This window comes from Pristiophorus japonicus, chromosome 6, assembly GCF_044704955.1.
Source record: "Pristiophorus japonicus isolate sPriJap1 chromosome 6, sPriJap1.hap1, whole genome shotgun sequence".
Classification (NCBI taxonomy): Eukaryota; Metazoa; Chordata; class Chondrichthyes; family Pristiophoridae; genus Pristiophorus; species Pristiophorus japonicus.
The window spans coordinates 263,379,429-263,396,121 of NC_091982.1; the positions used below are offsets into that span (position 1 = coordinate 263,379,429).

Genomic DNA, 16,693 nt, shown 5'->3' on the forward strand with positions numbered 1-16,693 from the left:
TAGTGGATGCATTGGTGATCATTTTCCAACAGTCTATCGACTCTGGATCAGATCTTATGGACTGGAGGGTAGCTAATGTAACACCACTTTTTAAAAAGGGTGGGTGAGAGAAAGCGGGTAATTATAGATCGGTTAGCCTGACATCAGTGGTGGGGAAAATGTTGGAATCAATTATTAAGGATGAAATAGCAGCGCATTTGGAAAGCAGTGACAAGATCGGTCCAAGTCAGCATGGATTTATGAAGGGGAAATCATGCTTGACAAATCTTCTGGAATTTTTTGAGGATGTAACTAGTAGAGTGGACATGGGAGAACCAGTAGATGTGGTATATTTGGACTTTCAAAAGGCTTTTGACAAGGTCCCACACAAGAGATTGGTGTGCAAAATCAAAGCACATGGTATTGGGGGTAATGTACTGATATGGATAGAGAACTGGTTGGCAGACAGGAAGCAGAGAGTCGGGATAAACGGGTCCTTTTCAGAATGGCAGGCAGTGACTAGTGGAGTGTCGCAGGGCTCAGTGCTGGGACCCCAGCTCTTTACAATATAAATCAATGATTTGGATGAAGGAATTGAGTGTAATATCTCCAAGTTTGCAGATGACACTAAACTGGGTAGCAGTGTGAGTTGTGAGGGGGACGCTAAGAGGCTGTATGGTGACTTGGACAGGTTAGGTGATTGGGCAAATGCATGGCAGATGCAGTACAATGTGGATAAATATGAGATTATCCACTTTGGTGGCAAAAACGCGAAGACAGAATATTATCTAAATGGCGGCAGATTAGGAAAAGGGGAGGTGCAACGAGACCTGGGTGTCATGGTTCATCAGTCATTGAAAGTTGGCATGCAGGTACAGCAGGCGGTGAAGAAGGCAAATGGTATGTTGGCCTGCCTCGCTACGGGATTTGAGTATAGGAGCAGGGAGGTCTTACTGCAGTTGTACAGGGCCTTGGTGAGGTCTCACCTGGAATATTGTGTTCAATTTTGGTCTCCTAATCTGAGGAAGGACGTTCTTGCTATTGAGGGAGTACAGCAATGGTTCACCAGACTGATTCCTGGGATGGCAGGATTGACATATGAGGAGAGATTGGATCAACTGGGCCTTTATTCACTGGCATTTAGAAGGATGAGAGGGTTATCTCATAGAAACGTATAAGATTCTGACGGGACGGGACAGGTTAGATGTGGATAGATTGTTCCCAATGTTGGGGAAGTTCAGAACCAGGGGACATAGTCTTAGGATAAGGGGTAAGCCATTTAGGACTGAGATGAGGAGAAACTTCTTCACCCAGAGAGTTGTTAACCTGTGGAATTCCCTGCTGCAGAGAGTTGTTGATGCCAGTTCATTGGATATATTCAAGAGTGAGTTAGATGTGGCCCTTACGGCTAAAGGGATCAAGGGGTATGGAGAGAAAGCAGGAAAGGGGTACTGAGGGAATGATCAGCCATGAACTCATTGAATGGCGGTGCAGGCTCGAAGGGCCGAATGGCCTACTCCTGCACCTATTTTCTATGTTTCTATGTTTCTCTGTTGTGTAATACTTCCATCCTGCAGGTGCTGTTTTTGGTGATAAGTCATCATCTTGTATAATATTCCAGCAATTGGAACGTGGTAGATCCGATACCTCGCTGTTGAACAATTGAACCCAATTCGTGTTCATTTTAATTTTTTTCTCTAAAACTTCACTGAAATTTTAAAAAGCCAGCAGCCAAGGAACCTTCTCCAAGTTTTCTTCAATTTTCAATCTCGTCTGTTGATGTTGTATCTCCTCTCAGTACTTACACGGTAAGTATGCAGCCACAGCAAGGAACACAATGGTTCGGATCTCCTGCTCACTTTTCAATGCCTTGGTCGATATCCTGTCGTAACAACAACAGACTGAACCAAATGGGAGATTGAGCGCTTGAAATAGTTGAGGTATAATTGAGACTAACCATGCCCTCAGGTACCTAGGAGGAATAAACAAGTAAATTTCGAGTCAGTAGCTATGAGTGTTACAAGAAAACTGAAACCGATACGAGTAAAATCTGCTGTTGTTTTGGAAATGCATATGACAGGGAAGGCTAGCAAACTCTGATACTAACCTGGCATCACTTTGTTCCTTTTATGTTATAGAATTCTCAATACGTTGATCACTAAATTTAAAAAAAAATTCTATGTATGCATACTTTGGGGGAGAAATTGGGTGCAGTTACGCCTCTCTATAACGGGGCACAAATGCCTTTGCGACCAGCCGCGGCGCTAACATCGACTCCCGCCATATTGGGCGAGAGCTTAGCGCCGTGCTACAGCATTGCACATCGATCTCTGGCGCATGGAGATCGTGACATCATCGCCGTGTGCATCACCCCATTGGCACCCCAGACATGTAATTCACTTTCACCCCCTGCAGCAGCGCGGGCAAAAACACTGGCAGCTGCAGCAGGCATGGATCAGGCGGCCGGCTGTTACCGGGGCGATGATTAAAGGCAAGATAGCTGAGGTAAGTTAAAAAAAACCTTACCTTTGTAGTTGCCATTTTGCACCATCATCCCTTTTGTCTCTTAATCTCTTCTGCCTTCCATCCTATCACAAACCTTCCCTTTTGTTTTTCTCCCTGCCCTGACACTTGCTTAAAAACCTGCTACAGCTCTAACTTTTCCCAGTTCTGACAAAGGGCCATCGACCTGAAACGTTAACTCTGTTTCTCTCTCTCCACAGATGTTGCCTGACCTGCTGAATATTTCCAGCATTTTTTTTGTTTTTATTACCTTTGTAGTTGTCGTTTTCTTCCTGGGTTCCCGCCCACAATCGTTCAGCCTGGCACTCTGCTTGAGTGCCGAGCTGATTGCCTGGGTCCCCTGCTTCCTTGGTGGTCCAGGTAGGTGAATTTTAAATTGCAGAGCCTGCAGCGATGGCCTTTCCCTTTAAGGGAGGGAGGGAGGGGCCCTTTGAACACGGCCCAGTGTGCAGCGCTGCTGAGATTTCTGCCCCTACGTGCTTTAGCGCTACACGAAGGAATGGAGCTCCACTTCTTTCTTGGAGCGCTAAAGCCAATTTTTTGAAAGCTGGGAAGCAGTAGGGTCCACGTTAATTTTCCCAGCTTTCAAACGTTACCGCCCCCAAATGGGACGATAATGAATTTCGCCCCCTTTATGTCTTCCTGCACAACAAAGCACCTGTAATGTAAAAGAGCAGAGAGTGGCCTGCTCTTAGACCTCTGTTGTTTCTGCTGTTGTGCCAGTCACTAAGATGCATGTGAGAGTAGTCGAGGAGTGATTCGCCACCCGACTTCCCTCTCTCCAGTAGGGAAATGACCTATTATTTTGCGTCGTAACTCGCGTGAAGGATAAATGCTGACACGGACTTGTTGGGCCAAATGACCTAATACCTTGTTGTTACTTGCAATTATTTTAAAAATAAGACATTTGGAATTAGGTTTTAAAGGGAGAATCACTCCATTTTGGAGGGGGGCAGTGGAGGACACACAGAAAAACCATGTCATATTCATCTTCATAATATACAAGTGATGCAGTTTTAGAGAAAGTGATGTTACAAATTAGGTCATGAGTTTGAGAGGCAAACAGAAAAGATTGCTAAACATGTTCCTGTGTTGGAAGATCACCAAATGTTTCTTTACCCAAAGAGTAAAAAATGGGTTTGAGATATTGGATGCACTTCTGGTGTGCAAAAGGATTGATAAATAGGTGGAGGTCAAATCTATTAAAAATTGATGGAGATGTTTGCACAAATGGCCTTTTCCCATTCTTCAAATGTTTTATGTTGTGTTATTACATTGTCCCTTTAAAATAGTCGATTCATTTCCCCAGCTCTGTTGACTTCGGCTTATTTTTGGATGAGGAAATGGAAACTGAAACTGAAACAAGTTGGTTGGTGAACTGCAGATATCTGCTTTCGGCAAATACAAATTAAAGGTCTTCCATCAAGCCCAGGTAAGGGAGGGTGGGAGGGAGAGGGAGAGGGGGCTGGTAAATGTGTGGAGGAGATGGTGCTGTCCTGGTGCAGCAACAGGGTGTGAAAGCTTCAGCTGCTCCTTCTTAAAAGGGCAATGACAGCGTCGGAGGAAGATGGAAAGGAGAGTGCCTGCATCAAAATAATAAGTAGCAAGCTACAGGCAGCCAGGCCTTAATGTCCTCTTAATTGAAATACAGAGCAAACAGTAGATGATTGTTTAATCATCTTGGTTGTACAGCGTACTGGAATGTGATAGCTGTTATTGAACTGACAGCACCCTTCGATCTTGTTATTGATGTGGTCAGTAAAGGTGACCGAGAGAAAAAAGTCTGAGCCTCTATTGCCATCTCTATAGCAACAATCGGGAGACATCTTGTAATTGGACTGCACGAACTAACCGAAGAGTTAATAAAATTATGGGTTTGGGCACCTCTTAAATAAATGCTTAAACAACAATTGGTGGTGAAAATTCAGTCACGCCTCTATTGCAGCGTTAATCCAGGTGGAGAGGTAAATTTTGCATCGGCAAATGGTTTGCATCTCCAGCTGCAAAATTCATCAGCTGGGCCCTGACTGTGGAGCGAAGCGCTAGGGGAGGTGATCCACACCTCTTTTAGGCGCTAGGCCAGCTGAACAACTGAAAATCCCGATCTAAACAACCGTGCCCGAAGAGAGGCTTCAGTGGAAAAGAAATCTGAAAAAACCCACCAAAAACATTCCCAATACATAAGAACATAAGAATTAGGAACAGAAGTAGGCCATAGAAACATAGAAACATAGAAAATAGGTGCAGGAGTAGGCCATTCGGCCCTTCTAGCCTGCACCGCCATTCAATGAGTTCATGGCTGAACATGCAACTTCAGTACCCCATTCCTGCTTTCTCACCATACACCTTGATCCCCCGAGTAGTAAGGACTTCATCTAACTCCTTTTTGAATATATTTAGTGAATTGGCCTCAACAACTTTCTGTGGTAGAGAATTCCACAGGTTCACCACTCTCTGGGTGAAGAAATTCCTCCTCATCTCAGTCCTAAATGGCTTCCCCCTTATCCTTAGACTGTGTCCCCTGGTTCTGGACTTCCCCAACATTGGGAACATTCTTCCTGCATCTAACCTGTCTAACCCCGTCAGAATTTTATATGTTTCTATGAGGTCCCCTCTCATTCTTCTGAACTCCAGTGAATACAAGCCCAGTTGATCCAGTCTTTCTTGATAGGTCAGTCCCGCCATCCCGGGAATCAGTCTGGTGAACCTTCGCTGCACTCCCTCAATAGCAAGAATGTCCTTCCTCAGGTTAGGAGACCAAAACTGTACACAATACTCCAGGTGTGGCCTCACCAAGGCCCTGTACAATTGTAGCAACACCTCCCTGCCCTTGTACTCAAATCCCCTCACTATGAAGGCCAACATGCCATTTGCTTTCTTAACCGCCTGCTGTACCTGCATGCCAACCTTCAATGACTGATGTACCATGACACCCAGGTCTCGTTGCACCTCTCCTTTTCCTAATCTGTCACCATTCAGATAATAGTCTGTCTCTCTGTTTTTACCACCAAAGTGGATAACCTCACATTTATCCACATTATACTTCATCTGCCATGCATTTGCCCACTCACCTAACCTATCCAAGTCGCTCTGCAGCCTCATAGAATCCTCCTTGCAGCTCACACTGCCACCCAACTTAGTGTCATCCGCAAATTTGGAGATACTACATTTAATCCCCTCGTCTAAATCATTAATGTACAGTGTAAACAGCTGGGGCCCCAGCACAGAACCTTGCGGTACCCCACTAGTCACTGCCTGCCATTCTGAAAAGTCCCCATTTACTCCTACTCTTTGCTTCCTGTCTGACAACCAGTTCTCAATCCATGTCAGCACACTACCCCCAATCCCATGTGCTTTAACTTTGCACATTAATCTCTTGTGTGGGACCTTGTCGAAAGCCTTCTGAAAGTCCAAATATACCACATCGACTGGTTCTCCCTTGTCCACTCTACTGGAAACATCCTCAAAAAATTCCAGAAGATTTGTCAAGCATGATTTCCCTTTCACAAATCCATGCTGACTTGGACCTATCATATTACCTCTTTCCAAATGCACTGCGATGACATCCTTAATAATTGATTCCATCATTTTACCCACTACCGATGTCAGGCTGACCGGTCTGTAATTCCCTGTTTTCTCTCTCCCTCCTTTTTTAAAAAGTGGGGTTACATTGGCTACCCTCCACTCCATAGGAACTGATCCAGAGTCAATGGAATGTTGGAAAATGACTGTCAATGCATCCACTATTTCCAAGGCCACCTCCTTAAGTACTCTGGGATGCAGTCCATCAGGCCCTGGGGATTTATCGGCCTTCGATCCCATCAATTTCCCCAACACAATTTCCCGACTAATAAGGATTTCCCTCAGTTCCTCCTCCTTACTAGACCCACCGACCCCTTTTATATCCGGAAGGTTGTTTGTGTCCTCCTCAGTGAATACCGAACCAAAGTACTTGTTCAATTGGTCCGCCATTTCTTTGTTCCCCGTTATGACTTCCCCTGATTCTGACTGCAGGGGACCTATGTTTGTCTTTACTAACCTTTTTCTCTTTACATATCTATAGAAACTTTTGCAATCCGTCTTAATGTTCCCTGCAAGCTTCTTCTCGTACTCCATTTTCCCTGCCCTAATCAAACCCTTTGTCCTCCTCTGCTGAGTTCTAAATTTCTCCCAGTCCCCGGGTTCTCTGCTATTTCTGGCCAATTTGTATGCCACTTCCTTGGCTTTAATGCTATCCCTGATTTCCCTTGATAGCCACGGTTGAGCCACCTTCCCTTTTTCATTTTTACGACAGACAGGAATGTACAATTGTTGTAGTTCATCCATGCGGTCTCTAAATGTCTGCCATTGCCCATCCACAGTCAACCCCTTCAGTATCATTTGCCAATCTATCCTAGCCAATTCACGCCTCATACCTTCAAACTTACCCTTCTTTAAGTTCTGGACCATGGTCTCTGAATTAACTGTTTAATTCTCCATCCTAATGCAGAATTCCACCATATTATGGTCACTCTTCCCAAGGGGCCTCGCACAACGAGATTGCTAATTAATCCTCTCTCATTACACAACACCCAGTCTAAGATGGCCTCCCCGCTAGTTGGTTCCTCGACATATTGGTCTAAAAAACCATCCCTTATGCACTCCAGGAAATCCTCCTCTACCGTATTGCTTCCAGTTTGGTTAACCCAATCTATGTGCATATTAAAGTCACCCATTATAACTGCTGCACCTTTATTGCACGCACCCCTAATTTCATGTTTGTTGCCCTCCCCAACATCACTACTACTGTTTGGAGGTCTGTACACAACTCCCACTAACGTTTTTTGTCCTTTGGTATTCTGCAGCTCTACCCATATAGATTCCACATCATCCAAGCTAATGTCCTTCCGAACTATTGCCTTAATTTGCTCCTTAACCAGCAATGCTACCCCACCTCCTTTTCCTTTTATTCTATCTTTCATGAATGTTGAATACCCCTGGATGTTGAGTTCCCAGCCCTGATCATCCTGGAGCCACGTCTCCGTAATCCCAATCACATCATATTTGTTAACATCTATTTGCACAGTTAATTCATCCACTTTATTGCGGATACTCCTTGCATTAAGACACAAAGCCTTCAGGCTTGTTCTTTTAACACCCTTTGTCCTTTTAGAATTTTGCTGTACAGTGGCCCTTTTTGTTCTTTGCCTTGGGTTTCTCTGCCCTCCACTTTTCCTCATCTCCTTTCTGTCTTTTGCTTTTGCCTCCTTTTTGTTTCCCTCTGTCTCCCTGCATTGGTTCCCATCCCCCTGCCATATCAGTTTAAATCCTCCCCAACAGCACTAGCAAACACTCCCCCTAGGACATTGGTTCTGGTCCTGCCCAGGTGCAGACCGTCCGGTTTGTACTGGTCCCACCTCCCCCAGAACCGGTTCCAATGCCCCAGGAATTTGAATCCCTCCCTGTTGCACCACTGCTCAAGCCACGTATTCATCTGCGCTATCCTGCGATTCCTACTCTGACTATCACGTGGCACTGGTAGCAATCCCGAGATTACTACTTTTGAGGTCCTACTTTTTAATTTAGCTCCTAGCCTCTCGAGCCTGCTCCGCCATTCAACAAGATCATGGCTGATCTGGCCGTGGACTCAGCTCCACTTACCCGCCCTCTCCCCGTAACCCTTAATTCCCTTATTGGTTAAAAATCTATCTATCTGAGACTTGAATACATTCAATGAGCTAGCCTCAACTGCTTCCTTGGGCAGAGAATTCCACAGATTCACAACCCTCTGGGAGAAGAAATTCCTTCTCAACTCGGTTTTAAATTGGCTTCCCCTTATTTTGAGGCTGAGCCCCCTAGTTCTAGTCTCCCCGACCAGTGGAAACAACCTCTCTGCCTCTATCTTGTCTATTCCTTTCATTATTTTAAATGTTTCTATAAGATCATTCCTCATCCTTCTGAACTCCAACGAGTAAAGACCCAGTCTACTCAATCTATCATCATAAGGTAACCCCCTCATAAGGTAACCCCCTCATAAGGTAACGCCAGCGTTCACAGGCCGTCCCACTGGGGCACGCTACGGGGCGTTACAGATCGCACGGCAACCAAATTATCAAGCTGGTGTCGCAACCAGAGACGTTGCACACGGGTTCACCTTTCCCAGCCGGTACTGCTCCATGCCCCCACAAACCTGGCACCGAATGTCCCGGCAGGGCGCTGGAAGCTGGCTGGCCGCCTGGAAATACTTTCCGCCGCCATTACTGCCCCTCCGGGATGAAAACAGAAGCAGTAACGAGCCAAAAATCCAGCCCCAATTGGAGTTTAATCTAAAATATCTTCCCTGAGTTTTTTAAGTTAATAGTGACGTTACTAATGATTTCTGCTATTTTAACAGATTTTCAATTCCTAAGTATGGAAAAAAAGTTTGGTAGGATCTCTGTGCAAGTTTTAACGGTTAACCTTTGCGGACGGCAATACATTGTCTTGAGCAGGGCTGATCCAGTGGATTTTGGCAGAGGACGAAAAGCAACAACGGCCTTTAGGGGTGGTCAAATCCGAGCCCATTCAAAAATTGTCCTCTTTGCCAGTAAGAGTGGCAAGGCAGATCAGCTAGCCAAGAAGCTAGCCTTGCATGGCCAGATAAATAGAGCTCAAAGTGAAACACCCCCTTTAGATGCAAATGTAATATGTTGCATGTGAGGCAACTAGAATGGGGAAATACATGATGACAATTCATTGAAGAGGATCTCAAACATGCTCAGTTACTTGACAATAGCACAATGTGAATTGGTGAATGTGGTTCAGATAGTGAGAAAACTTTTTACTCAAGACACTGCCAAATGCTCCATAGAGAAACCGACTTTTTAATGAAACAATCAGGATAGAGTTAAACACCCTAGTACCTCTTAGAGGGATTTAAATTAATGTTGACTCCATATTAACCACATCCCTTATTTCTGCTCTGCACACTGTTTTTGTTAACATAGAAACAAAACTTCACGCCATCAGCAATCACCATCTTGCTATGTGAGTCAGGATACTTGACTAGACGATAATCCTAATCTTACAGATGTTATAACAGATCATCTCAGTCAGGTTAGTGAGAGAAGCTTTTAAAAAATTAAAGATATTAAAGAAATAAGGGATGAGTGAGAAGCTAGGATAGTGGGAGACGTAGTGTATGAATAAAGAGTCTGGCCAGATACTGTGAGCTCAACGTAAAGTGTGACCGTAGTCTTTTATTGCAGGTCTCCAGAGTGCCTCTCCAGCCTGTGAGGCCTTCTTAAGTACAGGTGCTCCCAAAGGATTGTGGGATCCCTTGGGACTCCAGGGGATGAGCCTTCTGGTGGTTAAACAGGGTATTTACAGGTTTACATATATAACAACACTGCCCCCCCCAAAGTCAATAGTGTAACTATTTACAATGTGAGTCGATCTGGGGCCTTTCTTTCCCTGGTTGATCGTCTCGGTGCAAATGCTGGTTTTGGTGAGTCATTAGTTGGGCCCTCGCTGGGCTGCTGTGCAGCTGTCCTTGCTGGGCTCCCTGCTGTGGTGAGTCCTGCTGGGCTGCTGCAGGTGATGGGTTCTGCTTCGTGGTCAACTGCTGTGTTGGGTGCCACTGGTGTGTGTTGGGGGGGTCAAAAAAGGTAGGGTCTAATGTGGGTTGTTCTGGATAGTCCGTGAATCTGAGTTTGGTTTGGTCCAAGTGTTTCCTGCAGATGAGTCCATTTGAAAGTTTGACCCGAAACACCCTACTCCCCTTTTTGGCCATGACAGTGCCAGGAAGCCACTTGGGACCTTGTCCATAGTTCAACTCAAATACAGGATCATTAATCTCAATTTCGCATGACACATTTGAGCTATCATGACATGTACTTTGTTGAAGCTGCCTGCTCTCTACCTGTTCGTGTAGATCAGGGGCGACTAACGAGAGCCTTGTCTTAAGTGCTCTTTTCATGAGCAATTCAGCGGGTGGAATCCCAGTGAGCGAGTGGGGTTTCGTGCGGTAACTAAGCAGGACTCGGGACAGGCGAGTCTGCAGTGAGCCTTCAGTTACCCTCTTCAAGCTCTGCTTGATTGTTTGCACTGCTCTCTCTGCCTGACCATTGGATGCTGGTTTGAACGGGGCAGATGTGACATGTTTGATCCCATTGCGGGTCATGAACTCTTTGAACTCAGCACTGGTGAAACACGGCCCGTTGACACTCACAAGGACATCAAGCAGGCCATGTGTGACAAACATGGCCCGCAGGCTTTCAGTGGTGGCAGCAGATGTGCTTGCCAACACTGCCTCACATTCAATCCATTTGGAGTACATAGAAACATAGAAATGTAGAAAATAGGTGCAGGAGTAGGCCATTCGGCCCTTCGAGCCTGCACCATCATTCAATGAGATCATGGCTGATCATTCCCTCAGTACACCTTTCCTGCTTTCTCTCCATACCCCTTGATCCCTTTAGCCGTAAGGGCCATATCTAACTCCCTCTTGAATATATCCAATGAACTGGCATCAACAACTTTCTGCGGTAGGGAATTCCACAGGTTAACAACTCTCTGAGTGAAGAAGTTTCTCCTCATATCAGTCCTAAATGGCCTACCCCTTATCCTAAGACTGTGTCCCCTGGTTCTGGACTTCCCCAACCTCGGGAACATTCTTCCTGCATCTAACCTGTCCAGTCCCGTCAGAATTTTATATGTTTCTATGAGATCCCCTCTCATCCTTCTAAACTCCAGTGAATACAGGCCCAGTCGATCCAGTCTCTCCTCATATGTTAGTCCTGCCATCCCGGGAATCAGTCTGGTGAACCTTCGCTGTACTCCCTCAATAGCAAGAAGGTCCTTCCTCAGATTAGGAGACCAAAACTGAACACACTATTCCAGGTGAGGCCTCACTAAGGCCCTGTACAATTGCTGTAAGACCTCCCTGCACCAATACTCAAATCCCCTAGCTATGAAGGGCAACATACCATTTGCCTTCTTCACCGCCTGCTGTACCTGCACGCATCTACAACCACTAGGAACATTTTTCCCAAGAATGGGCCTGCATAGTTGACATGGACCCTAGACTACGATTTGGGGGGCAAGACCATAAACTTAGTGGTGCCTCCTTGGGTACATTGCTTAACTGCGAACATGTGTTACATTTGTGCACGTAGGACCATAAGTCCGCATCGATACCGGGCCACCATACATGGGATCTGGCTATTCCTTTCAGCATTACAATGCCTGGGTGGGTACTGTGGAGGTCACTAATGAAAATGTCCCTGCCCTTTTTTGGTACCACTACCCGCTTACCCCACAGAAGGCTTCTGCCTGTAAAGACATTTCATCTTTGCGCCGCTGGTACGGCTTTATTTCTTCCTGCATTTCTAACGGGACACTGGACCAGCTCTCATGAAGCACACAGTTGTTTTACTCAGGACAATAAGGGGTCCTGGCTCATCCAGGTGCTAATCTGTCGGGCGGTAACAGGTGATTGCTCACTCTCGAATGCTTCCATTACCATAACTAAATCTGTAGGCTGTGCCATTTCCACCCCCGTGGTGGGCAATGGCAGCCTACTGAGAGCATTGGCACAGTTTTCTGTGCCTGGTCTGTGACGGATGGCGTAGTTGTATGCAGACAACGTGAGCGCCCATCTCTGGATGCGGGCCGATGCATTCGTATTTATCCCTGTACTTTCAGAAAGGAGGGATATCAGTGGCTTATGGTCAGTTTCCAATTCAAATTTGAGCCCAAGTAGATATTGATGCATTTTCTTTACCCCATAGACACACGCTAACGTCTCTTTTTCAATCATGCTGTTGTCTCTCTCACCCTTAGACAAACTTCTGGATGCATAAGCAACCGGTTGCAATTTCCCAGATTCATTAGCTTGTTGCAATACACACCCGACACCATATGACGACGCATCACATGCTAGTACCAAACGCTTACATGGATCATACAACACAAGCAATTTGTTTGAGCATAACAGTTTTCTCGCTTTTACAAAGGCATTTTCTTGGCTTTTGCCCCAAACCCATTTGTCTCCTTTACGCAGTAAACGTGCAGTAGTTCTAACAGTGTGCTGAGACCCGGTAAGAAGTTACCAATGTAGTTCAGGAGTCCTAGAAACGACCGCAGCTCCATCACGTTCTGTGGCCTTGGTGCATTCTCGATTGCCTCCGTCTTCGAATCGGTGGGTCTGATGCCGTCCGCCGCGATTCTTCTCCCCAGGAACTCCACTTCAAGCGCCAGGAAAATGCACTTGGAGCATTTTAACCTGAGCCCCACGCGATTAAGCCAACTAAGAACCTCCTCCAGGTTCTGCAGATGCTCGACTGTGTCCCGACCTGTAACCAAGATGTCGTCCTGGAAGACCACAGTGCACGGGACTGACTTCAGCAAGCTTTCCATGTTTCTCTGGAATATCGCCGCGGCTGATCAAATCCTAAACGGGCATCTGTTGTAAATGAAGAGACTTTTGTGCGTGTCGATGCAGGTGAGGCCCTTGATGATTCCTCCAGCTCCTGCGACATGTTGGCTGAGGTCAAGTCCAGCTTCGTGAACGTCTTTCCTCCTGCCAGCGTCGCAAAAAGGTCATCTGCCTTTGGTAGTGGGTATTGATCCTGCAGGGAGAAATTATTGATAGTTACTTTGCAATCACCACAGATTCTGACGGTGTCGTCTCCCTTGAGGACTGGAACAATCGGACTGGCCCACTCATTGAATTCGATCGACGAAATGATGCCCTCTCGTTGCAGCCAGTCCAGCTCGATCTCCACCCTCTCTCTCATCATGTACAGTACTGCTCTCGCCTTGTGATGGATGGGTCGCGCCCCCGGAATTAGGTGGATCTGCACTTTTGCTCCTTGGAACTTCCCGATGCCTGGTTCGAACAGCGAGGGGAACTTGTTTAGGACCTGGGCACACGAAGTGTCGTCGACGGGCGAGAGCGCTCGGACATCATCCCAGTTCCAGCGTATCTTCCCCAGCCAGCTCCTGCCGAGCAGCGTGGGACCATCGCCCGGTACCACCCAGAGTGGTAACTTGTGCACTGCTCCATCGTAGGAGACCTTTACGGTAGCACTGCCAATTATGGGAATCAGTTCCTTTGTGTAAGTTCTCAGTTTCGTGTGAATGGGAGTCAGGACTGGCCTTGAGGCCTTGCTGCACCACAATTTATCAAAAGTCTTTTTGCTCATAATGGACTGGCTCGCACCCGTGTCCAGCTCCATTGACACCAGGAGTCCATTTAATTCAACCTTCAGCATTATCAGGGGACACTTAGTGGTAAATGTGTGCACCCCATATACCTCTGCCTCCTCGGTCTGAGGCTCTGGTTCGTCATGATCCGCCATGAATCTGTCCTCCTCTGCAACATGATGGCTTGCAGGATTAGCAGAATTTGCAGCTCGCCTGCACATACGTTGGGGGTGTCCCATTGTTCCACAGCCCTTGCAAACGTATCCTTTGAAGCGGCATGAATGGAAACGATGATCACCCCCGCAGCGCTAACAAGGTGTTAATGGCCTAACATTCATCATCCTTGATGGTGGACTCTGAGACATCTGCGGACATGCAGCTGCAGGTATGTGAGGCCTGCCCTGTACGTTACGATTCGAAAACAACATCACTTTGTTCACAGTACTTGTAGCAGCACTTGTGTGCTGGGAAATTTGCTTGGTATTGTCACTGGTGGCAATGAACGCCTGGGCTATCGCTATGGCTTTACTCAAGGTTGGGGTCTCTACAGTCAACATTTTGCGAAGTATTACTTCATGGCCAATGCCAACGACAAAGAAGTCCCTGAGAATGTGCTCCAAATGTCCTTCAAATTCGCAATGTCCTGCAAGGCGTGTTAGCTCGACGACATAACTCGCCACTTCTTGGCCTTCAAACCTCTTGCACATGTAGAACCGGTACCTCGCCATCAGAACGCTTTCCTTCGGGTTAAGATGCTCCCGGACCAGTGTGCACAAATCATCACACGATTTCACTGTGAGTTTCGCTGGAGCAAGCAGATTTTTCATGAGGCCATATGTTGGTGCCCCGCAAACGGTGAGGAGAATCGCCCTTCGTTTGGCAGCGTTCGCTTCTCCTTCCAGCTCTTCGGCCACGAAGTATTGGTCGAGTCGCTCCACGAAGGTTTCCCAATCATCTCCCTCTAAAAATTTTTCCAGGATGCCCACTGTTCTCTGCATCATTGTGGTGGGATTTGTCATCTGTATCTCGTCGCCAGTTGTAGTGTATGAATAAAGAGTCTGACCAGATACTGTGAGCTCAACATAAAGTGTGACCTTAGTCTTTTATTGCAGGTCTCCAGAGTGCCTCTCCATCCAGAGTACCTCTCCAGCCTGTGAGGCCTCCTTAAGTACAGGTGCTCCCAAGGGATTGTGGGATCCCTTGGAACTCCAGGGGATGAGCTCTCTGGTGGTTAAACAAGGTATTTACAGGTTTACATATATAACAGGAGACATAAGGAAAAGGTGAAAAAATATGAGAAATAGAAAACACAGAAAAGTTGGGGGTCCATTTTGAAATTGAAACAGAAGATACTGGCAATCAACGTTCCCTTTAAGTTGTGCGGTCACATGGCTGTGTAGCATTCTGCAGCTCCCGGGCAGCCGGTTCATCAGCTTTTAAACAGGAGAAACCGTGCATGCGCGGCATTTTGAATGGGCCCGCGGCCTCTTGCACCCCAAAAAAAACTAAAGGGAACATTCCTGCAATGTATAGGGGCCTAGAGGTTCTATGTGATATGCTGCACCACTTTTATGGCAATGGAAAATAAGTTGCAACCACTGATGATCTAGAAATGTACTTACACCAGAAATCCAAGGGTCAGCTCACTTGCTCATTGGAGTAGTGACTGGCATAAAACCTGTATAAAATGGGAGTAATGTGCTGGGGTGCATGGAAATTAGAATGGAACCTTTGAAGATCCAGTTCTGACTGAAAATTGGAGCAGCAACGGGTAAGTAAGGAACAGTGCTTGGCTCAAAAGATCCCAGAATTTCACTGAGTCTGACCTACATACCCTGATGGATGAAATAAAACACAGGAGAGATACAGTGCTAGGTGTCTGCGGCAAGAAACCTGCCAAAAAGGTCACTTGTACCATGTGGATGGTGGTGGCACTGCCACTGAGCGCCAACTGTCACACCAACCCCAGGACTGCAGACCAGCAATGATAGAAAGTTCCATGACTTATCAAGGAAGGCAAGGTAACACAATGGTTACTCTCCCTTTTCTTGCTTGAGCATCCTGGGCATTAGCACACCCTTCACTTTGCTGAAAGTAACAGATCTACAACTGACCCTTCACAATGCACTCTGGTTAACAGGGCAGCAACCCGGGTGTCCTGTTAGCCAGAGTGCATTGTGAAGGGTTAATTACAATATGGCTACTTATCTCTCATAACAGCAATTACTTACATCCAAAATCCTAAAACTTACACGATAACAGGGTAATATCGCAATACCTCTTCCTTCAGCTCTCCCATGTCACTTGTCACACACTCCTTAATTGTTTGTCTTCGCCTACTTTACTTCATCTTGTTGCAGAAGACAATCATGCACAATGCCTCTGAAAGACAAGTCACAGAAAAGGACATCCTCAACCTAAAGTGAAATATGCATTTATGTTGTGCTTTGTTATTCATGGACGCTAGAGTCATACAGAGGTATGGTGCACTTATTTGGTGCTGACTAATTCAATCAGATGATGGTTATTGGCATGGTCATGTAGGGGCAAAGAGGGTTGGTGTGTTGTCATGTTCTAGGATCAGTACTGGATTGAAAGATCATTCCCTTATTTGAAAGTGGGGGAGAAAGAATTAAGGCACTGGTCGAGGTAGACAGTTAAATGGAAGAGAAAATGTCAATGATGAGATGTGCACTGATGTTTATTGCAACAATCACTTAGGAGTCTTCTGACAAGTTCTTCCACAAGTATGCTGATGATACCCAGCTCTACATCTCCACCACTTCTTTTGACCCCTCCATTGTCTCTATGCTGTCAGACTGCTTGACTAACATTCAGTCTTTGCTGTTCATCAAATCCCTTTAGCTAAACATTGGGAAGACTGAAGCTATTGTCTTCAGTCCTCACCACAAACTCTGTACCCTAGTCATTGATTCTATCCCCCTCCTTAGCCATTGTCTCGGCCAAGTGTATTGGGAGAAGTGAAGTAAGAGATATGAAGTATGAGCCTGTTAAAGTGGGGGAA

The 16,693-nt window shown here is 46.1% G+C and overlaps 1 protein-coding gene across 1 annotated transcript in view; it reads left to right on the plus strand.

Moving 5' to 3' along the window:
* Positions 1-3,889: 3,889 nt before the first annotated feature.
* Positions 3,890-16,693, plus strand: part of LOC139266070 (receptor-transporting protein 3-like) — a 46,929-nt gene continuing 34,125 nt past the window's right edge. Inside the window, exon 1 of the mRNA XM_070883918.1 lies at positions 3,890-3,934. The gene's annotated coding sequence lies outside the window, so the exon portion shown is untranslated. The remainder of the gene's footprint in view (positions 3,935-16,693) is intronic.